This window comes from Ictalurus furcatus, chromosome 7 (assembly GCF_023375685.1).
Source record: "Ictalurus furcatus strain D&B chromosome 7, Billie_1.0, whole genome shotgun sequence".
Lineage (NCBI taxonomy): Eukaryota > Metazoa > Chordata > Actinopteri > Siluriformes > Ictaluridae > Ictalurus > Ictalurus furcatus.
In genome coordinates this window covers 26,507,840-26,528,952 of record NC_071261.1, presented here as the reverse complement: position 1 = coordinate 26,528,952, position 21,113 = coordinate 26,507,840, and the positions used below count along the sequence as shown (strand labels likewise).

The 21,113-nt window shown below is 36.4% G+C and overlaps 23 non-coding genes across 23 annotated transcripts; all 23 read right to left on the bottom strand.

Annotated features, from left to right (window-relative positions):
* Nucleotides 1-533: 533 nt before the first annotated feature.
* LOC128610818 (small nucleolar RNA U3) lies at nucleotides 534-746 on the bottom strand. Its single transcript, XR_008386424.1, has one exon. It is a non-coding gene; the product is annotated as a small nucleolar RNA U3 (small nucleolar RNA).
* Nucleotides 747-1,455: 709 nt separating this feature from the next.
* Nucleotides 1,456-1,668, bottom strand: LOC128610815 (small nucleolar RNA U3). Its single transcript, XR_008386422.1, has one exon. It is a non-coding gene; the product is annotated as a small nucleolar RNA U3 (small nucleolar RNA).
* Nucleotides 1,669-2,376: 708 nt separating this feature from the next.
* LOC128610870 (small nucleolar RNA U3) lies at nucleotides 2,377-2,589 on the bottom strand. Its single transcript, XR_008386469.1, has one exon. It is a non-coding gene; the product is annotated as a small nucleolar RNA U3 (small nucleolar RNA).
* Nucleotides 2,590-3,269: 680 nt separating this feature from the next.
* On the bottom strand, nucleotides 3,270-3,482 carry LOC128610806 (small nucleolar RNA U3). Its single transcript, XR_008386413.1, has one exon. It is a non-coding gene; the product is annotated as a small nucleolar RNA U3 (small nucleolar RNA).
* A 684-nt stretch (nucleotides 3,483-4,166) lies between these two features.
* On the bottom strand, nucleotides 4,167-4,379 carry LOC128610804 (small nucleolar RNA U3). Its single transcript, XR_008386411.1, has one exon. It is a non-coding gene; the product is annotated as a small nucleolar RNA U3 (small nucleolar RNA).
* A 707-nt stretch (nucleotides 4,380-5,086) lies between these two features.
* Nucleotides 5,087-5,299, bottom strand: LOC128610793 (small nucleolar RNA U3). The gene has a single exon (XR_008386400.1). It is a non-coding gene; the product is annotated as a small nucleolar RNA U3 (small nucleolar RNA).
* Nucleotides 5,300-5,989: 690 nt separating this feature from the next.
* Nucleotides 5,990-6,202, bottom strand: LOC128610814 (small nucleolar RNA U3). Its single transcript, XR_008386421.1, has one exon. It is a non-coding gene; the product is annotated as a small nucleolar RNA U3 (small nucleolar RNA).
* A 695-nt stretch (nucleotides 6,203-6,897) lies between these two features.
* LOC128610799 (small nucleolar RNA U3) lies at nucleotides 6,898-7,110 on the bottom strand. The gene has a single exon (XR_008386406.1). It is a non-coding gene; the product is annotated as a small nucleolar RNA U3 (small nucleolar RNA).
* Nucleotides 7,111-7,818: 708 nt separating this feature from the next.
* Nucleotides 7,819-8,031, bottom strand: LOC128610813 (small nucleolar RNA U3). The gene has a single exon (XR_008386420.1). It is a non-coding gene; the product is annotated as a small nucleolar RNA U3 (small nucleolar RNA).
* Nucleotides 8,032-8,728: 697 nt separating this feature from the next.
* LOC128610795 (small nucleolar RNA U3) lies at nucleotides 8,729-8,941 on the bottom strand. Its single transcript, XR_008386402.1, has one exon. It is a non-coding gene; the product is annotated as a small nucleolar RNA U3 (small nucleolar RNA).
* A 708-nt stretch (nucleotides 8,942-9,649) lies between these two features.
* Nucleotides 9,650-9,862, bottom strand: LOC128610865 (small nucleolar RNA U3). Its single transcript, XR_008386464.1, has one exon. It is a non-coding gene; the product is annotated as a small nucleolar RNA U3 (small nucleolar RNA).
* Nucleotides 9,863-10,542: 680 nt separating this feature from the next.
* Nucleotides 10,543-10,755, bottom strand: LOC128610874 (small nucleolar RNA U3). The gene has a single exon (XR_008386473.1). It is a non-coding gene; the product is annotated as a small nucleolar RNA U3 (small nucleolar RNA).
* A 652-nt stretch (nucleotides 10,756-11,407) lies between these two features.
* On the bottom strand, nucleotides 11,408-11,620 carry LOC128610796 (small nucleolar RNA U3). Its single transcript, XR_008386403.1, has one exon. It is a non-coding gene; the product is annotated as a small nucleolar RNA U3 (small nucleolar RNA).
* Nucleotides 11,621-12,304: 684 nt separating this feature from the next.
* On the bottom strand, nucleotides 12,305-12,517 carry LOC128610792 (small nucleolar RNA U3). The gene has a single exon (XR_008386399.1). It is a non-coding gene; the product is annotated as a small nucleolar RNA U3 (small nucleolar RNA).
* A 690-nt stretch (nucleotides 12,518-13,207) lies between these two features.
* LOC128610812 (small nucleolar RNA U3) lies at nucleotides 13,208-13,420 on the bottom strand. Its single transcript, XR_008386419.1, has one exon. It is a non-coding gene; the product is annotated as a small nucleolar RNA U3 (small nucleolar RNA).
* Nucleotides 13,421-14,130: 710 nt separating this feature from the next.
* On the bottom strand, nucleotides 14,131-14,343 carry LOC128610872 (small nucleolar RNA U3). The gene has a single exon (XR_008386471.1). It is a non-coding gene; the product is annotated as a small nucleolar RNA U3 (small nucleolar RNA).
* Nucleotides 14,344-15,033: 690 nt separating this feature from the next.
* On the bottom strand, nucleotides 15,034-15,246 carry LOC128610811 (small nucleolar RNA U3). The gene has a single exon (XR_008386418.1). It is a non-coding gene; the product is annotated as a small nucleolar RNA U3 (small nucleolar RNA).
* A 696-nt stretch (nucleotides 15,247-15,942) lies between these two features.
* On the bottom strand, nucleotides 15,943-16,155 carry LOC128610798 (small nucleolar RNA U3). Its single transcript, XR_008386405.1, has one exon. It is a non-coding gene; the product is annotated as a small nucleolar RNA U3 (small nucleolar RNA).
* A 695-nt stretch (nucleotides 16,156-16,850) lies between these two features.
* LOC128610873 (small nucleolar RNA U3) lies at nucleotides 16,851-17,063 on the bottom strand. The gene has a single exon (XR_008386472.1). It is a non-coding gene; the product is annotated as a small nucleolar RNA U3 (small nucleolar RNA).
* Nucleotides 17,064-17,770: 707 nt separating this feature from the next.
* LOC128610862 (small nucleolar RNA U3) lies at nucleotides 17,771-17,983 on the bottom strand. Its single transcript, XR_008386461.1, has one exon. It is a non-coding gene; the product is annotated as a small nucleolar RNA U3 (small nucleolar RNA).
* A 691-nt stretch (nucleotides 17,984-18,674) lies between these two features.
* On the bottom strand, nucleotides 18,675-18,887 carry LOC128610864 (small nucleolar RNA U3). The gene has a single exon (XR_008386463.1). It is a non-coding gene; the product is annotated as a small nucleolar RNA U3 (small nucleolar RNA).
* A 680-nt stretch (nucleotides 18,888-19,567) lies between these two features.
* Nucleotides 19,568-19,780, bottom strand: LOC128610802 (small nucleolar RNA U3). Its single transcript, XR_008386409.1, has one exon. It is a non-coding gene; the product is annotated as a small nucleolar RNA U3 (small nucleolar RNA).
* Nucleotides 19,781-20,463: 683 nt separating this feature from the next.
* Nucleotides 20,464-20,676, bottom strand: LOC128610810 (small nucleolar RNA U3). The gene has a single exon (XR_008386417.1). It is a non-coding gene; the product is annotated as a small nucleolar RNA U3 (small nucleolar RNA).
* Nucleotides 20,677-21,113: the final 437 nt, after the last annotated feature.

Sequence of the window (21,113 nt, the reverse complement as noted above, 5' to 3'; positions counted from 1 at the left end):
CCAGGATCCCAAAACGCAAACAAACAAACAAACAAAAAACCCCAAAACAAAACACCGTTGAATTCACACAGAACAAAAGCAGACAATTTCTTTATTTTATAGCCATACACACGTTCCCTCATGGCGTGGGTCCTATAGAAAAATGAATCACTTGCTGTAACTTTGTCAGAAGTGGAGAATGAGTCATGAAATGAGTATCGTTGTTACTGAGACACAACACTCTCAAAATTCGTTTCCTACTGAGAAATTATAAAGATAAACCCAGCAAGTCAAAATTTTGTATCAGTTTGGCTGAGCAATGTTTCAGGCTATCCGCAAACGTGTACGTTCAATGCTAATGAAGAACCGAGTCAATTCTACCAAGAGACAATTAAGTTTTCAGCTTTATTAATTAAATTGCTTGATCAGAGATAAAAGATTGCCCCCCAAAAATACACCGACATAACAAACTTGCTAGAAAAGCAAACCTCTTTATTACCTACGTACCTGTTAAATTTCATAATTTAATCTAATTTTTCACCAAAAAGCTACTAATCACTCGGATCATGTACTCTTTCTCTCAGGCTTCCGAAGAAACAGAGAACGTTCATCAATGATTAAAGCCCATGAACGAATCATTAGCCAAAATCCGATTCACGCTCAGAAGAGTATATCAAAACTCATCATCGTGATTAGAGAAACGTAACGCTTTCAAATCACATTTCCTAGATAGATACTATAGAAATGATCCCTGAAAGTATGGTTTTAACCATCCGCCTCCTCACACAGTCTAGCGCTTCAAACTAAGCCAGATCCTGAAGACGGTAGATGTTTTAATTCCACTACAATTTTGACACTTGGAAATGAACAGCTATCCACATCCAGGATCCCAAAACGCAAAAAAAGAAGAAGAAGAAAAAAACAAAACAAAACAAAACAAAACAAAAAAAACCAAAACAAAACAACAACAACAACAACAAAAACCAAAACAAAACACCGTTGAATTCACACAGAACAAAAGCAGACAATTTCTTTATTTTATAGCCATACACACGTTCCCTCATGGCGTGGGTCCTATAGAAAAATGAATCACTTGCTGTAACTTTGTCAGAAGTGGAGAATGAGTCATGAAATGAGTATCGTTGTTACTGAGACACAACACTCTCAAAATTCGTTTCCTACTGAGAAATTATGAAGATAAACCCAGCAAGTCAAAATTTTGTATCAGTTTGGCTGAGCAATGTTTCAGGCTATCCGCAAACGTGTACGTTCAATGCTAATGAAGAACCGAGTCAATTCTACCAAGAACCAATTAAGTTTTCAGCTTTATTAAATAAATTGCTTGATCAGAAATAAAAGATTGCCCCCCAAAAAATACACCAATTTAACAAACTTGCCAAAACGGTTAATCATTTTGCTATGTATGTATTTATCTAGTGTTATAATTTAATCTAATTTTTCACCAAAAAGCTACTAATCACTCGGATCATGTACTCTTTCTCTCAGGCTTCCGAAGAAACAGAGAACGTTCATCAATGATTAAAGCCCATGAACGAATCATTAGCCAAAATCCGATTCACGCTCAGAAGAGTACATCAAAACTCATCATCGTGATTAGAGAGACGTAACGCTTCCAAATCACATTTCCTAGATAGGTACTATAGAAATGATCCCTGAAAGTATAGTTTTAACCATCCGCCTCCTCACACAGTCTAGCGCTTCAAACTAAGCCAGATCCTGAAGACGGTAGATGTTTTAATTCCACTACAATTTTGACACTTGGAAATGAACAGCTATCCACATCCAGGATCCCAAAACGCAAAAAAAGAAGAAGAAGAAAAAAACAAAACAAAACAAACAAAAAAAAAAAAAACCAAAACAAAACAACAACAACAACAACAAAAACCAAAACAAAACACCGTTGAATTCACACAGAACAAAAGCAGACAATTTCTTTATTTTATAGCCATACACACGTTCCCTCATGGCGTGGGTCCTATAGAAAAATGAATCACTTGCTGTAACTTTGTCAGAAGTGGAGAATGAGTCATGAAATGAGTATCGTTGTTACTGAGACACAACACTCTCAAAATTCGTTTCCTACTGAGAAATTATGAAGATAAACCCAGCAAGTCAAAATTTTGTATCAGTTTGGCTGAGCAATGTTTCAGGCTATCCGCAAACGTGTACGTTCAATGCTAATGAAGAACCGAGTCAATTCTACCAAGAGACAATTAAGTTTTCAGCTTTATTAATTAAATTGCTTGATCAGAGACAAAAGATTGCCCCCCAAAAATACACCGACTTAACAAACTTGCTAGAACAGTAAATCTCTTTATTATCTACGTACCTGTTAAATTTCATAATTTAATCTAACTTTTCACCAAAAAGCTACTAATCACTCGGATCATGTACTCTTCCTCTCATGCTTCCGAAGAAACAGAGAACGTTCATCAATGATTAAAGCCCATGAACGAATCATTAGCCAAAATCCGATTCACGCTCAGAAGAGTACATCAAAACTCATCATCGTGATTAGAGAAACGTAACGCTTTCAAACCACATTTCCTAGATAGGTACTATAGAAATGATCTCTGAAAGTATAGTCTTAACCATCCGCCTCCTCACACAGTCTAGCGCTTCAAACTAAGCCAGATCCTGAAGACGGTAGATGTTTTAATTCCACTACAATTTTGACACTTGGAAATGAACAGCTATTCACATCCAGGATCCCAAAACGCAAAAAAGAAGAAGAGGAAAAAACAAAACAAAACAAAACAACAACAACAACAACAAAAACCAAAACAAAACACCGTTGAATTCACACAGAACAAAAGCAGACAATTTCTTTATTTTATAGCCATACACACGTTCCCTCATGGCGTGGGTCCTATAGAAAAATGAATCACTTGCTGTAACTTTGTCAGAAGTGGAGAATGAGTCATGAAATGAGTATCGTTGTTACTGAGACACAACACTCTCAAAATTCGTTTCCTACTGAGAAATTATGAAGATAAACCCAGCAAGTCAAAATTTTGTATCAGTTTGGCTGAGCAATGTTTCAGGCTATCCGCAAACGTGTACGTTCAATGCTAATGAAGAACCGAGTCAATTCTACCAAGAACCAATTAAGTTTTCAGCTTTATTAATTAAATTGCTTGATCAGAAATAAAAGATTGCCCCCCAAAAATACACCAATTTAACAAACTTGCCAAAACGGTTAATCATTTTGCTATGTATGTATTTATCTAGTGTTATAATTTAATCTCTTTTTCTCCAAAAAGCTACTAATCACTCAGATCATGTACTCTTTCTCTCAGGCTTCCGAAGAAACAGAGAACGTTCATCAATGATTAAAGCCCATGAACGAATCATTAGCCAAAATCCGATTCACGCTTAGAAGAGTACATCAAAACTCATCATCGTGATTAGTGAGACGTAATGCTTCCAAATCACATTTCCTAGATAGGTACTATAGAAATGATCCCTGAAAGTATAGTTTTAACCATCCGCCTCCTCACACAGTCTAGCGCTTCAAACTAAGCCAGATCCTGAAGACGGTAGATGTTTTAATTCCACTACAATTTTGACACTTGGAAATGAACAGCTATCCACATCCAGGATCCCAAAACGCAAAAAAAGAAGAAGAAGAAAAAAACAAAACAAAACAAAACAACAACAACAACAACAAAAACCAAAACAAAACACCGTTGAATTCACACAGAACAAAAGCAGACAATTTCTTTATTTTATAGCCATACACACGTTCCCTCATGGCGTGGGTCCTATAGAAAAATGAATCACTTGCTGTAACTTTGTCAGAAGTGGAGAATGAGTCATGAAATGAGTATCGTTGTTACTGAGACACAACACTCTCAAAATTCGTTTCCTACTGAGAAATTATGAAGATAAACCCAGCAAGTCAAAATTTTGTATCAGTTTGGCTGAGCAATGTTTCAGGCTATCCGCAAACGTGTACGTTCAATGCTAATGAAGAACCGAGTCAATTCTACCAAGAGACAATTAAGTTTTCAGCTTTATTAATTAAATTGCTTGATCAGAGATAAAAGATTGCCCCCCCAAAAATACACCGACTTAACAAACTTGCTAGAAAGGTCAATCTCTTTACTACCTACGTACCTGTTAAGTTTCATAATTTAATCTAATTTTTCACCAAAAAGCTACTAATCACTCGGATCACATACTCTTCCTCTCAGGCTTCCGAAGAAACAGAGAACGTTCATCAATGATTAAAGCCCATGAACGAATCATTAGCCAAAATCCGATTCACGCTCAGAAGAGTACATCAAAACTCATCATCGTGATTAGAGAGACGCAACGCTTTCAAATCACATTTCCTAGATAAGTACTATAAAAATGATCCCTGAAAGTATAGTCTTAACCATCCGCCTCCTCACACAGTCTAGCGCTTCAAACTAAGCCAGATCCTGAAGACGGTAGATGTTTTAATTCCACTACAATTTTGACACTTGGAAATGAACAGCTATCCACATCCAGGATCCCAAAACGCAAAAAAAGAAGAAGAAGAAAAAAACAAAACAAAACAAAACAAAACAAAAAAACAAAACAAAACAACAACAACAACAACAAAAACCAAAACAAAACACCGTTGAATTCACACAGAACAAAAGCAGACAATTTCTTTATTTTATAGCCATACACACGTTCCCTCATGGCGTGGGTCCTATAGAAAAATGAATCACTTGCTGTAACTTTGTCAGAAGTGGAGAATGAGTCATGAAATGAGTATCGTTGTTACTGAGACACAACACTCTCAAAATTCGTTTCCTACTGAGAAATTATGAAGATAAACCCAGCAAGTCAAAATTTTGTATCAGTTTGGCTGAGCAATGTTTCAGGCTATCCGCAAACGTGTACGTTCAATGCTAATGAAGAACCGAGTCAATTCTACCAAGAGACAATTAAGTTTTCAGCTTTATTAATTAAATTGCTTGATCAGAGACAAAAGATTGCCCCCCCAAAAATACACCGACTTAACAAACTTGCTAGAAAGGTCAATCTCTTTACTACCCACGTACCTGTTAAGTTTCATAATTTAATCTAATTTTTCACCAAAAAGCTACTAATCACTCGGATCACATACTCTTCCTCTCATGCTTCCGAAGAAACAGAGAACGTTCATCAATGATTAAAGCCCATGAACGAATCATTAGCCAAAATCCGATTCACGCTCAGAAGAGTACATCAAAACTCATCATCGTGATTAGAGAGACGTAACGCTTTCAAATCACGTTTCCTAGATAGGTACTATAGAAATGATCCCTGAAAGTATAGTCTTAACCATCCGCCTCCTCACACAGTCTAGCGCTTCAAACTAAGCCAGATCCTGAAGACGGTAGATGTTTTAATTCCACTACAATTTTGACACTTGGAAATGAACAGCTATTCACATCCAGGATCCCAAAACGCAAAAAAGAAGAAGAGGAAAAAACAAAACAAAACAAAACAACAACAACAACAACAACAACAAAAAAAACCAAAACAAAACACCGTTGAATTCACACAGAACAAAAGCAGACAATTTCTTTATTTTATAGCCATACACACGTTCCCTCATGGCGTGGGTCCTATAGAAAAATGAATCACTTGCTGTAACTTTGTCAGAAGTGGACAATGAGTCATGAAATGAGTATCGTTGTTACTGAGACACAACACTCTCAAAATTCGTTTCCTACTGAGAAATTATGAAGATAAACCCAGCAAGTCAAAATTTTGTATCAGTTTGGCTGAGCAATGTTTCAGGCTATCCGCAAACGTGTACGTTCAATGCTAATGAAGAACCGAGTCAATTCTACCAAGAACCAATTAAGTTTTCAGCTTTATTAATTAAATTGCTTGATCAGAAATAAAAGATTGCCCCCCAAAAATACACCAATTTAACAAACTTGCCAAAACGGTTAATCATTTTGCCATGTATGTATTTATCTAGTGTTATAATTTAATCTAATTTTTCACCAAAAAGCTACTAATCACTCGGATCATGTACTCTTTCTCTCAGGCTTCCGAAGAAACAGAGAACGTTCATCAATGATTAAAGCCCATGAACGAATCATTAGCCAAAATCCGATTCACGCTCAGAAGAGTACATCAAAACTCATCATCGTGATTAGAGAGACGTAACGCTTCCAAATCACATTTCCTAGATAGGTACTATAGAAATGATCCCTGAAAGTATAGTTTTAACCATCCGCCTCCTCACACAGTCTAGCGCTTCAAACTAAGCCAGATCCTGAAGACGGTAGATGTTTTAATTCCACTACAATTTTGACACTTGGAAATGAACAGCTATCCACATCCAGGATCCCAAAACGCAAAAAAAGAAGAAGAAGAAAAAAACAAAACAAAACAAAACAACAACAACAACAACAACAACAACAACAAAAACCAAAACAAAACACCGTTGAATTCACACAGAACAAAAGCAGACAATTTCTTTATTTTATAGCCATACACACGTTCCCTCATGGCGTGGGTCCTATAGAAAAATGAATCACTTGCTGTAACTTTGTCAGAAGTGGAGAATGAGTCATGAAATGAGTATCGTTGTTACTGAGACACAACACTCTCAAAATTCGTTTCCTACTGAGAAATTATAAAGATAAACCCAGCAAGTCAAAATTTTGTATCAGTTTGGCTGAGCAATGTTTCAGGCTATCCGCAAACGTGTACGTTCAATGCTAATGAAGAACCGAGTCAATTCTACCAAGAGACAATTAAGTTTTCAGCTTTATTAATTAAATTGCTTGATCAGAGATAAAAGATTGCCCCCCAAAAATACACCGACATAACAAACTTGCTAGAAAAGCAAACCTCTTTATTACCTACGTACCTGTTAAATTTCATAATTTAATCTAATTTTTCACCAAAAAGCTACTAATCACTCGGATCATGTACTCTTCCTCTCATGCTTCCGAAGAAACAGAGAACGTTCATCAATGATTAAAGCCCATGAACGAATCATTAGCCAAAATCCGATTCACGCTCAGAAGAGTATATCAAAACTCATCATCGTGATTAGAGAAACGTAACGCTTTCAAATCACATTTCCTAGATAGATACTATAGAAATGATCCCTGAAAGTATGGTTTTAACCATCCGCCTCCTCACACAGTCTAGCGCTTCAAACTAAGCCAGATCCTGAAGACGGTAGATGTTTTAATTCCACTACAATTTTGACACTTGGAAATGAACAGCTATCCACATCCAGGATCCCAAAACGCAAAAAAAGAAGAAGAAGAAAAAAACAAAACAAAACAAAACAAAACAAAAAAAACCAAAACAAAACAACAACAACAACAACAAAAACCAAAACAAAACACCGTTGAATTCACACAGAACAAAAGCAGACAATTTCTTTATTTTATAGCCATACACACGTTCCCTCATGGCGTGGGTCCTATAGAAAAATGAATCACTTGCTGTAACTTTGTCAGAAGTGGAGAATGAGTCATGAAATGAGTATCGTTGTTACTGAGACACAACACTCTCAAAATTCGTTTCCTACTGAGAAATTATGAAGATAAACCCAGCAAGTCAAAATTTTGTATCAGTTTGGCTGAGCAATGTTTCAGGCTATCCGCAAACGTGTACGTTCAATGCTAATGAAGAACCGAGTCAATTCTACCAAGAACCAATTAAGTTTTCAGCTTTATTAATTAAATTGCTTGATCAGAAATAAAAGATTGCCCCCCAAAAATACACCAATTTAACAAACTTGCCAAAACGGTTAATCATTTTGCTATGTATGTATTTATCTAGTGTTATAATTTAATCTAATTTTTCACCAAAAAGCTACTAATCACTCGGATCATGTACTCTTTCTCTCAGGCTTCCGAAGAAACAGAGAACGTTCATCAATGATTAAAGCCCATGAACGAATCATTAGCCAAAATCCGATTCACGCTCAGAAGAGTACATCAAAACTCATCATCGTGATTAGAGAGACGTAACGCTTCCAAATCACATTTCCTAGATAGGTACTATAGAAATGATCCCTGAAAGTATAGTTTTAACCATCCGCCTCCTCACACAGTCTAGCGCTTCAAACTAAGCCAGATCCTGAAGACGGTAGATGTTTTAATTCCACTACAATTTTGACACTTGGAAATGAACAGCTATCCACATCCAGGATCCCAAAACGCAAAAAAAGAAGAAGAAGAAAAAAACAAAACAAAACAAAACAACAACAACAACAACAACAACAACAACAACAAAAACCAAAACAAAACACCGTTGAATTCACACAGAACAAAAGCAGACAATTTCTTTATTTTATAGCCATACACACGTTCCCTCATGGCGTGGGTCCTATAGAAAAATGAATCACTTGCTGTAACTTTGTCAGAAGTGGAGAATGAGTCATGAAATGAGTATCGTTGTTACTGAGACACAACACTCTCAAAATTCGTTTCCTACTGAGAAATTATGAAGATAAACCCAGCAAGTCAAAATTTTGTATCAGTTTGGCTGAGCAATGTTTCAGGCTATCCGCAAACGTGTACGTTCAATGCTAATGAAGAACCGAGTCAATTCTACCAAGAGACAATTAAGTTTTCAGCTTTATTAATTAAATTGCTTGATCAGAGACAAAAGATTGCCCCCCAAAAATACACCAATTTAACAAACTTGCCAAAAAGGCAATCATTTTGCTATGTAGGTATTTATCTAGTGTTATAATTTAATCTAATTCTTCACCAAGCAGCTACTAATCACTCGGATCATGTACTCTTCCTCTCATGCTTCCGAAGAAACAGAGAACGTTCATCAATGATTAAAGCCCATGAACGAATCATTAGCCAAAATACGATTCACGCTCAGAAGAGTACATCAAAACTCATCATCGTGATTAGAGAGACGTAACGCTTTCAAATCACATTTCCTAGATAGGTACTATAGAAATGATCCCTGAAAGTATAGTCTTAACCATCCCCCTCCTCACACAGTCTAGCGCTTCAAACTAAGCCAGATCCTGAAGACGGTAGATGTTTTAATTCCACTACAATTTTGACACTTGGAAATGAACAGCTATCCACATCCAGGATCCCAAAACGCAAAAAAAGAAGAAGAAGAAAAAAACAAAACAAAACAAACAAAAAAAAAAAAAACCAAAACAAAACAACAACAACAACAACAAAAACCAAAACAAAACACCGTTGAATTCACACAGAACAAAAGCAGACAATTTCTTTATTTTATAGCCATACACACGTTCCCTCATGGCGTGGGTCCTATAGAAAAATGAATCACTTGCTGTAACTTTGTCAGAAGTGGAGAATGAGTCATGAAATGAGTATCGTTGTTACTGAGACACAACACTCTCAAAATTCGTTTCCTACTGAGAAATTATGAAGATAAACCCAGCAAGTCAAAATTTTGTATCAGTTTGGCTGAGCAATGTTTCAGGCTATCCGCAAACGTGTACGTTCAATGCTAATGAAGAACCGAGTCAATTCTACCAAGAGACAATTAAGTTTTCAGCTTTATTAATTAAATTGCTTGATCAGAGACAAAAGATTGCCCCCCAAAAATACACCGACTTAACAAACTTGCTAGAACAGTAAATCTCTTTATTATCTACGTACCTGTTAAATTTCATAATTTAATCTAACTTTTCACCAAAAAGCTACTAATCACTCGGATCATGTACTCTTCCTCTCATGCTTCCGAAGAAACAGAGAACGTTCATCAATGATTAAAGCCCATGAACGAATCATTAGCCAAAATCCGATTCACGCTCAGAAGAGTACATCAAAACTCATCATCGTGATTAGAGAAACGTAACGCTTTCAAACCACATTTCCTAGATAGGTACTATAGAAATGATCCCTGAAAGTATAGTCTTAACCATCCGCCTCCTCACACAGTCTAGCGCTTCAAACTAAGCCAGATCCTGAAGACGGTAGATGTTTTAATTCCACTACAATTTTGACACTTGGAAATGAACAGCTATTCACATCCAGGATCCCAAAACGCAAAAAAGAAGAAGAGGAAAAAACAAAACAAAACAAAACAACAACAACAACAACAAAAACCAAAACAAAACACCGTTGAATTCACACAGAACAAAAGCAGACAATTTCTTTATTTTATAGCCATACACACGTTCCCTCATGGCGTGGGTCCTATAGAAAAATGAATCACTTGCTGTAACTTTGTCAGAAGTGGAGAATGAGTCATGAAATGAGTATCGTTGTTACTGAGACACAACACTCTCAAAATTCGTTTCCTACTGAGAAATTATGAAGATAAACCCAGCAAGTCAAAATTTTGTATCAGTTTGGCTGAGCAATGTTTCAGGCTATCCGCAAACGTGTACGTTCAATGCTAATGAAGAACCGAGTCAATTCTACCAAGAGACAATTAAGTTTTCAGCTTTATTAATTAAATTGCTTGATCAGAGACAAAAGATTGCCCCCCAAAAATACACCAATTTAACAAACTTGCCAAAAAGGCAATCATTTTGCTATGTAGGTATTTATCTAGTGTTATAATTTAATCTAATTCTTCACCAAGCAGCTACTAATCACTCGGATCATGTACTCTTCCTCTCATGCTTCCGAAGAAACAGAGAACGTTCATCAATGATTAAAGCCCATGAACGAATCATTAGCCAAAATCCGATTCACGCTCAGAAGAGTACATCAAAACTCATCATCGTGATTAGAGAGACGTAACGCTTTCAAATCACATTTCCTAGATAAGTACTACAGAAATAATTCCTGAAAGTATAGTCTTAACCATCCGCCTCCTCACACAGTCTAGCGCTTCAAACTAAGCCAGATCCTGAAGACGGTAGATGTTTTAATTCCACTACAATTTTGACACTTGGAAATGAACAGCTATCCACATCCAGGATCCCATAACGCAAACAAACAAAAAAACAAACAAAAAACCCCAAAACAAAACACCGTTGAATTCACACAGAACAAAAGCAGACAATTCCTTTATTTTATAGCCATACACACGTTCCCGTCATGGCGTGGGTCCTATAGAAAAATGAATCACTTGCTGTAACTTTGTCAGAAGTGGAGAATGAGTCATGAAATGAGTATCGTTGTTACTGAGACACAACACTCTCAAAATTCGTTTCCTACTGAGAAATTATGAAGATAAACCCAGCAAGTCAAAATTTTGTATCAGTTTGGCTGAGCAATGTTTCAGGCTATCCGCAAACGTGTACGTTCAATGCTAATGAAGAACCGAGTCAATTCTACCAAGAGACAATTAAGTTTTCAGCTTTATTAATTAAATTGCTTGATCAGAGATAAAAGATTGCCCCCCAAAAATACACCGACATAACAAACTTGCTAGAAAAGTAAATCTCTTTATTACCTACGTACCTGTTAAATTTCATAATTTAATCTAATTTTTCACCAAAAAGCTACTAATCACTCGGATCATGTACTCTTCCTCTCATGCTTCCGAAGAAACAGAGAACGTTCATCAATGATTAAAGCCCATGAACGAATCATTAGCCAAAATCCGATTCACGCTCAGAAGAGTACATCAAAACTCATCATCGTGATTAGAGAGACGTAACGCTTCCAAATCACATTTCCTAGATAGGTACTATAGAAATGATCCCTGAAAGTATAGTTTTAACCATCCGCCTCCTCACACAGTCTAGCGCTTCAAACTAAGCCAGATCCTGAAGACGGTAGATGTTTTAATTCCACTACAATTTTGACACTTGGAAATGAACAGCTATCCACATCCAGGATCCCAAAACGCAAAAAAAGAAGAAGAAGAAAAAAACAAAACAAAACAAAACAACAACAACAACAACAAAAACCAAAACAAAACACCGTTGAATTCACACAGAACAAAAGCAGACAATTTCTTTATTTTATAGCCATACACACGTTCCCTCATGGCGTGGGTCCTATAGAAAAATGAATCACTTGCTGTAACTTTGTCAGAAGTGGAGAATGAGTCATGAAATGAGTATCGTTGTTACTGAGACACAACACTCTCAAAATTCGTTTCCTACTGAGAAATTATGAAGATAAACCCAGCAAGTCAAAATTTTGTATCAGTTTGGCTGAGCAATGTTTCAGGCTATCCGCAAACGTGTACGTTCAATGCTAATGAAGGACCGAGTCAATTCTACCAAGAGACAATTAAGTTTTCAGCTTTATTAATTAAATTGCTTGATCAGAGATAAAAGATTGCCCCCCCAAAAATACACCGACTTAACAAACTTGCTAGAAAGGTCAATCTCTTTACTACCCACGTACCTGTTAAGTTTCATAATTTAATCTAATTTTTCACCAAAAAGCTACTAATCACTCGGATCACATACTCTTCCTCTCATGCTTCCGAAGAAACAGAGAACGTTCATCAATGATTAAAGCCCATGAACGAATCATTAGCCAAAATCCGATTCACGCTCAGAAGAGTACATCAAAACTCATCATCGTGATTAGAGAGACGTAACGCTTTCAAATCACGTTTCCTAGATAGGTACTATAGAAATGATCCCTGAAAGTATAGTCTTAACCATCCGCCTCCTCACACAGTCTAGCGCTTCAAACTAAGCCAGATCCTGAAGACGGTAGATGTTTTAATTCCACTACAATTTTGACACTTGGAAATGAACAGCTATTCACATCCAGGATCCCAAAACGCAAAAAAGAAGAAGAGGAAAAAACAAAACAAAACAAAACAACAACAACAACAACAACAACAACAAAACCCAAAACAAAACACCGTTGAATTCACACAGAACAAAAGCAGACAATTTCTTTATTTTATAGCCATACACACGTTCCCTCATGGCGTGGGTCCTATAGAAAAATGAATCACTTGCTGTAACTTTGTCAGAAGTGGAGAATGAGTCATGAAATGAGTATCGTTGTTACTGAGACACAACACTCTCAAAATTCGTTTCCTACTGAGAAATTATGAAGATAAACCCAGCAAGTCAAAATTTTGTATCAGTTTGGCTGAGCAATGTTTCAGGCTATCCGCAAACGTGTACGTTCAATGCTAATGAAGAACCGAGTCAATTCTACCAAGAACCAATTAAGTTTTCAGCTTTATTAATTAAATTGCTTGATCAGAAATAAAAGATTGCCCCCCAAAAATACACCAATTTAACAAACTTGCCAAAACGGTTAATCATTTTGCTATGTATGTATTTATCTAGTGTTATAATTTAATCTAATTTTTCACCAAAAAGCTACTAATCACTCGGATCATGTACTCTTTCTCTCAGGCTTCCGAAGAAACAGAGAACGTTCATCAATGATTAAAGCCCATGAACGAATCATTAGCCAAAATCCGATTCACGCTCAGAAGAGTACATCAAAACTCATCATCGTGATTAGAGAGACGTAACGCTTCCAAATCACATTTCCTAGATAGGTACTATAGAAATGATCCCTGAAAGTATAGTTTTAACCATCCGCCTCCTCACACAGTCTAGCGCTTCAAACTAAGCCAGATCCTGAAGACGGTAGATGTTTTAATTCCACTACAATTTTGACACTTGGAAATGAACAGCTATCCACATCCAGGATCCCAAAACGCAAAAAAAGAAGAAGAAGAAAAAAACAAAACAAAACAAAACAACAACAACAACAACAACAACAACAACAACAACAACAACAACAAAAACCAAAACAAAACACCGTTGAATTCACACAGAACAAAAGCAGACAATTTCTTTATTTTATAGCCATACACACGTTCCCTCATGGCGTGGGTCCTATAGAAAAATGAATCACTTGCTGTAACTTTGTCAGAAGTGGAGAATGAGTCATGAAATGAGTATCGTTGTTACTGAGACACAACACTCTCAAAATTCGTTTCCTACTGAGAAATTATGAAGATAAACCCAGCAAGTCAAAATTTTGTATCAGTTTGGCTGAGCAATGTTTCAGGCTATCCGCAAACGTGTACGTTCAATGCTAATGAAGAACCGAGTCAATTCTACCAAGAGACAATTAAGTTTTCAGCTTTATTAATTAAATTGCTTGATCAGGGATAAAAGATTGCCCCCCAAAAATACACCGACATAACAAACTTGCTAGAAAAGCAAACCTCTTTATTACCTACGTACCTGTTAAATTTCATAATTTAATCTAATTCTTCACCAAAAAGCTACTAATCACTCGGATCATGTACTCTTCCTCTCATGCTTCCGAAGAAACAGAGAACATTCATCAATGATTAAAGCCCATGAACGAATCATTAGCCAAAATCCGATTCACGCTCAGAAGAGTACATCAAAACTCATCATCGTGATTAGAGAAACGTAACGCTTTCAAACCACATTTCCTAGATAGGTACTATAGAAATGATCCCTGAAAGTATAGTCTTAACCATCCGCCTCCTCACACAGTCTAGCGCTTCAAACTAAGCCAGATCCTGAAGACGGTAGATGTTTTAATTCCACTACAATTTTGACACTTGGAAATGAACAGCTATTCACATCCAGGATCCCAAAACGCAAAAAAGAAGAAGAGGAAAAAACAAAACAAAACAAAACAACAACAACAACAACAACAACAAAAAAAACCAAAACAAAACACCGTTGAATTCACACAGAACAAAAGCAGACAATTTCTTTATTTTATAGCCATACACACGTTCCCTCATGGCGTGGGTCCTATAGAAAAATGAATCACTTGCTGTAACTTTGTCAGAAGTGGACAATGAGTCATGAAATGAGTATCGTTGTTACTGAGACACAACACTCTCAAAATTCGTTTCCTACTGAGAAATTATGAAGATAAACCCAGCAAGTCAAAATTTTGTATCAGTTTGGCTGAGCAATGTTTCAGGCTATCCGCAAACGTGTACGTTCAATGCTAATGAAGAACCGAGTCAATTCTACCAAGAACCAATTAAGTTTTCAGCTTTATTAATTAAATTGCTTGATCAGAAATAAAAGATTGCCCCCCAAAAATACACCAATTTAACAAACTTGCCAAAACGGTTAATCATTTTGCCATGTATGTATTTATCTAGTGTTATAATTTAATCTAATTTTTCACCAAAAAGCTACTAATCACTCGGATCATGTACTCTTTCTCTCAGGCTTCCGAAGAAACAGAGAACGTTCATCAATGATTAAAGCCCATGAACGAATCATTAGCCAAAATCCGATTCACGCTCAGAAGAGTACATCAAAACTCATCATCGTGATTAGAGAGACGTAACGCTTCCAAATCACATTTCCTAGATAGGTACTATAGAAATGATCCCTGAAAGTATAGTTTTAACCATCCGCCTCCTCACACAGTCTAGCGCTTCAAACTAAGCCAGATCCTGAAGACGGTAGATGTTTTAATTCCACTACAATTTTGACACTTGGAAATGAACAGCTATCCACATCCAGGATCCCAAAACGCAAAAAAAGAAGAAGAAGAAAAAAACAAAACAAAACAAAACAACAACAACAACAACAACAACAACAACAAAAACCAAAACAAAACACCGTTGAATTCACACAGAACAAAAGCAGACAATTTCTTTATTTTATAGCCATACACACGTTCCCTCATGGCGTGGGTCCTATAGAAAAATGAATCACTTGCTGTAACTTTGTCAGAAGTGGAGAATGAGTCATGAAATGAGTATCGTTGTTACTGAGACACAACACTCTCAAAATTCGTTTCCTACTGAGAAATTATGAAGATAAACCCAGCAAGTCAAAATTTTGTATCAGTTTGGCTGAGCAATGTTTCAGGCTATCCGCAAACGTGTACGTTCAATGCTAATGAAGAACCGAGTCAATTCTACCAAGAGACAATTAAGTTTTCAGCTTTATTAATTAAATTGCTTGATCAGAGATAAAAGATTGCCCCCCCAAAAATACACCGACTTAACAAACTTGCTAGAAAGGTCAATCTCTTTACTACCTACGTACCTGTTAAGTTTCATAATTTAATCTAATTTTTCACCAAAAAGCTACTAATCACTCGGATCACATACTCTTCCTCTCAGGCTTCCGAAGAAACAGAGAACGTTCATCAATGATTAAAGCCCATGAACGAATCATTAGCCAAAATCCGATTCACGCTCAGAAGAGTACATCAAAACTCATCATCGTGATTAGAGAGACGTAACGCTTTCAAATCACATTTCCTAGATAGGTACTATAGAAATGATCCCTGAAAGTATAGTCTTAACCATCCGCCTCCTCACACAGTCTAGCGCTTCAAACTAAGCCAGATCCTGAAGACGGTAGATGTTTTAATTCCACTACAATTTTGACACTTGGAAATGAACAGCTATCCACATCCAGGATCCCAAAACGCAAAAAAAGAAGAAGAAGAAAAAAACAAAACAAAACAAAACAAAAACAACAACAACAACAACAACAACAAAAACCAAAACAAAACACCGTTGAATTCACACAGAACAAAAGCAGACAATTTCTTTATTTTATAGCCATACACACGTTCCCTCATGGCGTGGGTCCTATAGAAAAATGAATCACTTGCTGTAACTTTGTCAGAAGTGGAGAATGAGTCATGAAATGAGTATCGTTGTTACTGAGACACAACACTCTCAAAATTCGTTTCCTACTGAGAAATTATGAAGATAAACCCAGCAAGTCAAAATTTTGTATCAGTTTGGCTGAGCAATGTTTCAGGCTATCCGCAAACGTGTACGTTCAATGCTAATGAAGAACCGAGTCAATTCTACCAAGAGACAATTAAGTTTTCAGCTTTATTAATTAAATTGCTTGATCAGAGATAAAAGATTGCCCCCCAAAAATACACCAATTTAACAAACTTGCCAAAAAGGTCAATCATTTTGCTATGTACGTATTTATCTAGTGTTATAATTTAATCTAATTTTTCACCAAAAAGCTACTAATCACTCGGATCATGTACTCTTCCTCTCAGGCTTCCGAAGAAACAGAGAACGTTCATCAATGATTAAAGCCCATGAACGAATCATTAGCCAAAATCCGATTCACGCTCAGAAGAGTACATCAAAACTCATCATCGTGATTAGAGAGACGTAACGCTTTCAAATCACATTTCCTAGATAGGTACTATAGAAATGATCCCTGAAAGTATAGTCTTAACCATCCGCCTCCTCACACAGTCTAGCGCTTCAAACTAAGCCAGATCCTGAAGACGGTAGATGTTTTAATTCCACTACAATTTTGACACTTGGAAATGAACAGCTATCCACATCCAGGATCCCAAAACGCAAAAAAAGAAGAAGAAGAAAAAAACAAAACAAAACAAACAAAAAAAAAAAAAACCAAAACAAAACAACAACAACAACAACAAAAACCAAAACAAAACACCGTTGAATTCACACAGAACAAAAGCAGACAATTTCTTTATTTTATAGCCATACACACGTTCCCTCATGGCGTGGGTCCTATAGAAAAATGAATCACTTGCTGTAACTTTGTCAGAAGTGGAGAATGAGTCATGAAATGAGTATCGTTGTTACTGAGACACAACACTCTCAAAATTCGTTTCCTACTGAGAAATTATGAAGATAAACCCAGCAAGTCAAAATTTTGTATCAGTTTGGCTGAGCAATGTTTCAGGCTATCCGCAAACGTGTACGTTCAATGCTAATGAAGAACCGAGTCAATTCTACCAAGAGACAATTAAGTTTTCAGCTTTATTAATTAAATTGCTTGATCAGAGACAAAAGATTGCCCCCCAAAAATACACCAATTTAACAAACTTGCCAGAAAGGCAATCATTTTGCTATGTAGGTATTTATCTAGTGTTATAATTTAATCTAATTCTTCACCAAAAAGCTACTAATCACTCGGATCATGTACTCTTCCTCTCATGCTTCCGAAGAAACAGAGAACGTTCATCAATGATTAAAGCCCATGAACGAATCATTAGCCAAAATCCGATTCACGCTCAGAAGAGTACATCAAAACTCATCATCGTGATTAGAGAGACGTAACGCTTTCAAATCACATTTCCTAGATAGGTACTATAGAAATGATCCCTGAAAGTATAGTCTTAACCATCCGCCTCCTCACACAGTCTAGCGCTTCAAACTAAGCCAGATCCTGAAGACGGTAGATGTTTTAATTCCACTACAATTTTGACACTTGGAAATGAACAGCTATCCACATCCAGGATCCCAAAACGCAAAAAAGAAGAAGAAGAAAAAAACAAAACAAAACAAAACAAAACAAAACAACAACAACAACAAAAAAACCAAAACAAAACACCGTTGAATTCACACAGAACAAAAGCAGACAATTTCTTTATTTTATAGCCATACACACGTTCCCTCATGGCGTGGGTCCTATAGAAAAATGAATCACTTGCTGTAACTTTGTCAGAAGTGGAGAATGAGTCATGAAATGAGTATCGTTGTTACTGAGACACAACACTCTCAAAATTCGTTTCCTACTGAGAAATTATGAAGATAAACCCAGCAAGTCAAAATTTTGTATCAGTTTGGCTGAGCAATGTTTCAGGCTATCCGCAAACGTGTACGTTCAATGCTAATGAAGAACCGAGTCAATTCTACCAAGAGACAATTAAGTTTTCAGCTTTATTAATTAAATTGCTTGATCAGAGACAAAAGATTGCCCCCCAAAAATACACCGACATAACAAACTTGCTAGAACAGTAAATCTCTTTATTATCTACGTACCTGTTAAATTTCATAATTTAATCTAACTTTTCACCAAAAAGCTACTAATCACTCGGATCATGTACTCTTCCTCTCATGCTTCCGAAGAAACAGAGAACGTTCATCAATGATTAAAGCCCATGAACGAATCATTAGCCAAAATCCGATTCACGCTCAGAAGAGTACATCAAAACTCATCATCGTGATTAGAGAAACGTAACGCTTTCAAACCACATTTCCTAGATAGGTACTATAGAAATGATCCCTGAAAGTATAGTCTTAACCATCCGCCTCCTCACACAGTCTAGCGCTTCAAACTAAGCCAGATCCTGAAGACGGTAGATGTTTTAATTCCACTACAATTTTGACACTTGGAAATGAACAGCTATTCACATCCAGGATCCCAAAACGCAAAAAAGAAGAAGAGGAAAAAACAAAACAAAACAAAACAACAACAACAACAACAAAAACCAAAACAAAACACCGTTGAATTCACACAGAACAAAAGCAGACAATTTCTTTATTTTATAGCCATACACACGTTCCCTCATGGCGTGGGTCCTATAGAAAAATGAATCACTTGCTGTAACTTTGTCAGAAGTGGAGAATGAGTCATGAAATGAGTATCGTTGTTACTGAGACACAACACTCTCAAAATTCGTTTCCTACTGAGAAATTATGAAGATAAACCCAGCAAGTCAAAATTTTGTATCAGTTTGGCTGAGCAATGTTTCAGGCTATCCGCAAACGTGTACGTTCAATGCTAATGAAGAACCGAGTCAATTCTACCAAGAACCAATTAAGTTTTCAGCTTTATTAATTAAATTGCTTGATCAGAAATAAAAGATTGCCCCCCAAAAATACACCAATTTAACAAACTTGCCAAAACGGTTAATCATTTTGCTATGTATGTATTTATCTAGTGTTATAATTTAATCTCTTTTTCTCCAAAAAGCTACTAATCACTCAGATCATGTACTCTTTCTCTCAGGCTTCCGAAGAAACAGAGAACGTTCATCAATGATTAAAGCCCATGAACGAATCATTAGCCAAAATCCGATTCACGCTCAGAAGAGTACATCAAAACTCATCATCGTGATTAGAGAAACGTAACGCTTTCAAACCACATTTCCTAGATAGGTACTATAGAAATGATCCCTGAAAGTATAGTTTTAACCATCCGCCTCCTCACACAGTCTAGCGCTTCAAACTAAGCCAGATCCTGAAGACGGTAGATGTTTTAATTCCACTACAATTTTGACACTTGGAAATGAACAGCTATCCACATCCAGGATCCCAAAACGCAAAAAAAGAAGAAGAAGAAAAAAACAAAACAAAACAAAACAACAACAACAACAACAAAAACCAAAACAAAACACCGTTGAATTCACACAGAACAAAAGCAGACAATTTCTTTATTTTATAGCCATACACACGTTCCCTCATGGCGTGGGTCCTATAGAAAAATGAATCACTTGCTGTAACTTTGTCAGAAGTGGAGAATGAGTCATGAAATGAGTATCGTTGTTACTGAGACACAACACTCTCAAAATTCGTTTCCTACTGAGAAATTATGAAGATAAACCCAGCAAGTCAAAATTTTGTATCAGTTTGGCTGAGCAATGTTTCAGGCTATCCGCAAACGTGTACGTTCAATGCTAATGAAGAACCGAGTCAATTCTACCAAGAGACAATTAAGTTTTCAGCTTTATTAATTAAATTGCTTGATCAGAAATAAAAGATTGCCCCCCAAAAATACACCAATTTAACAAACTTGCCAAAACGGTTAATCATTTTGCTATGTATGTATTTATCTAGTGTTATAATTTAATCTAATTTTTCACCAAAAAGCTACTAATCACTCGGATCATGTACTCTTTCTCTCAGGCTTCCGAAGAAACAGAGAACGTTCATCAATGATTAAAGCCCATGAACGAATCATTAGCCAAAATCCGATTCACGCTCAGAAGAGTACATCAAAACTCATCATCGTGATTAGAGAGACGTAACGCTTCCAAATCACATTTCCTAGATAGGTACTATAGAAATGATCCCTGAAAGTATAGTTTTAACCATCCGCCTCCTCACACAGTCTAGCGCTTCAAACTAAGCCAGATCCTGAAGACGGTAGATGTTTTAATTCCACTACAATTTTGACACTTGGAAATGAACAGCTATCCACATCCAGGATCCCAAAACGCAAAAAAAGAAGAAGAAGAAAAAACAAAACAAAACAAAACAACAACAACAACAACAACAACAACAACAAAAACCAAAACAAAACACCGTTGAATTCACACAGAACAAAAGCAGACAATTTCTTTATTTTATAGCCATACACACGTTCCCTCATGGCGTGGGTCCTATAGAAAAATGAATCACTTGCTGTAACTTTGTCAGAAGTGGAGAATGAGTCATGAAATGAGTATCGTTGTTACTGAGACACAACACTCTCAAAATTCGTTTCCTACTGAGAAATTATGAAGATAAACCCAGCAAGTCAAAAT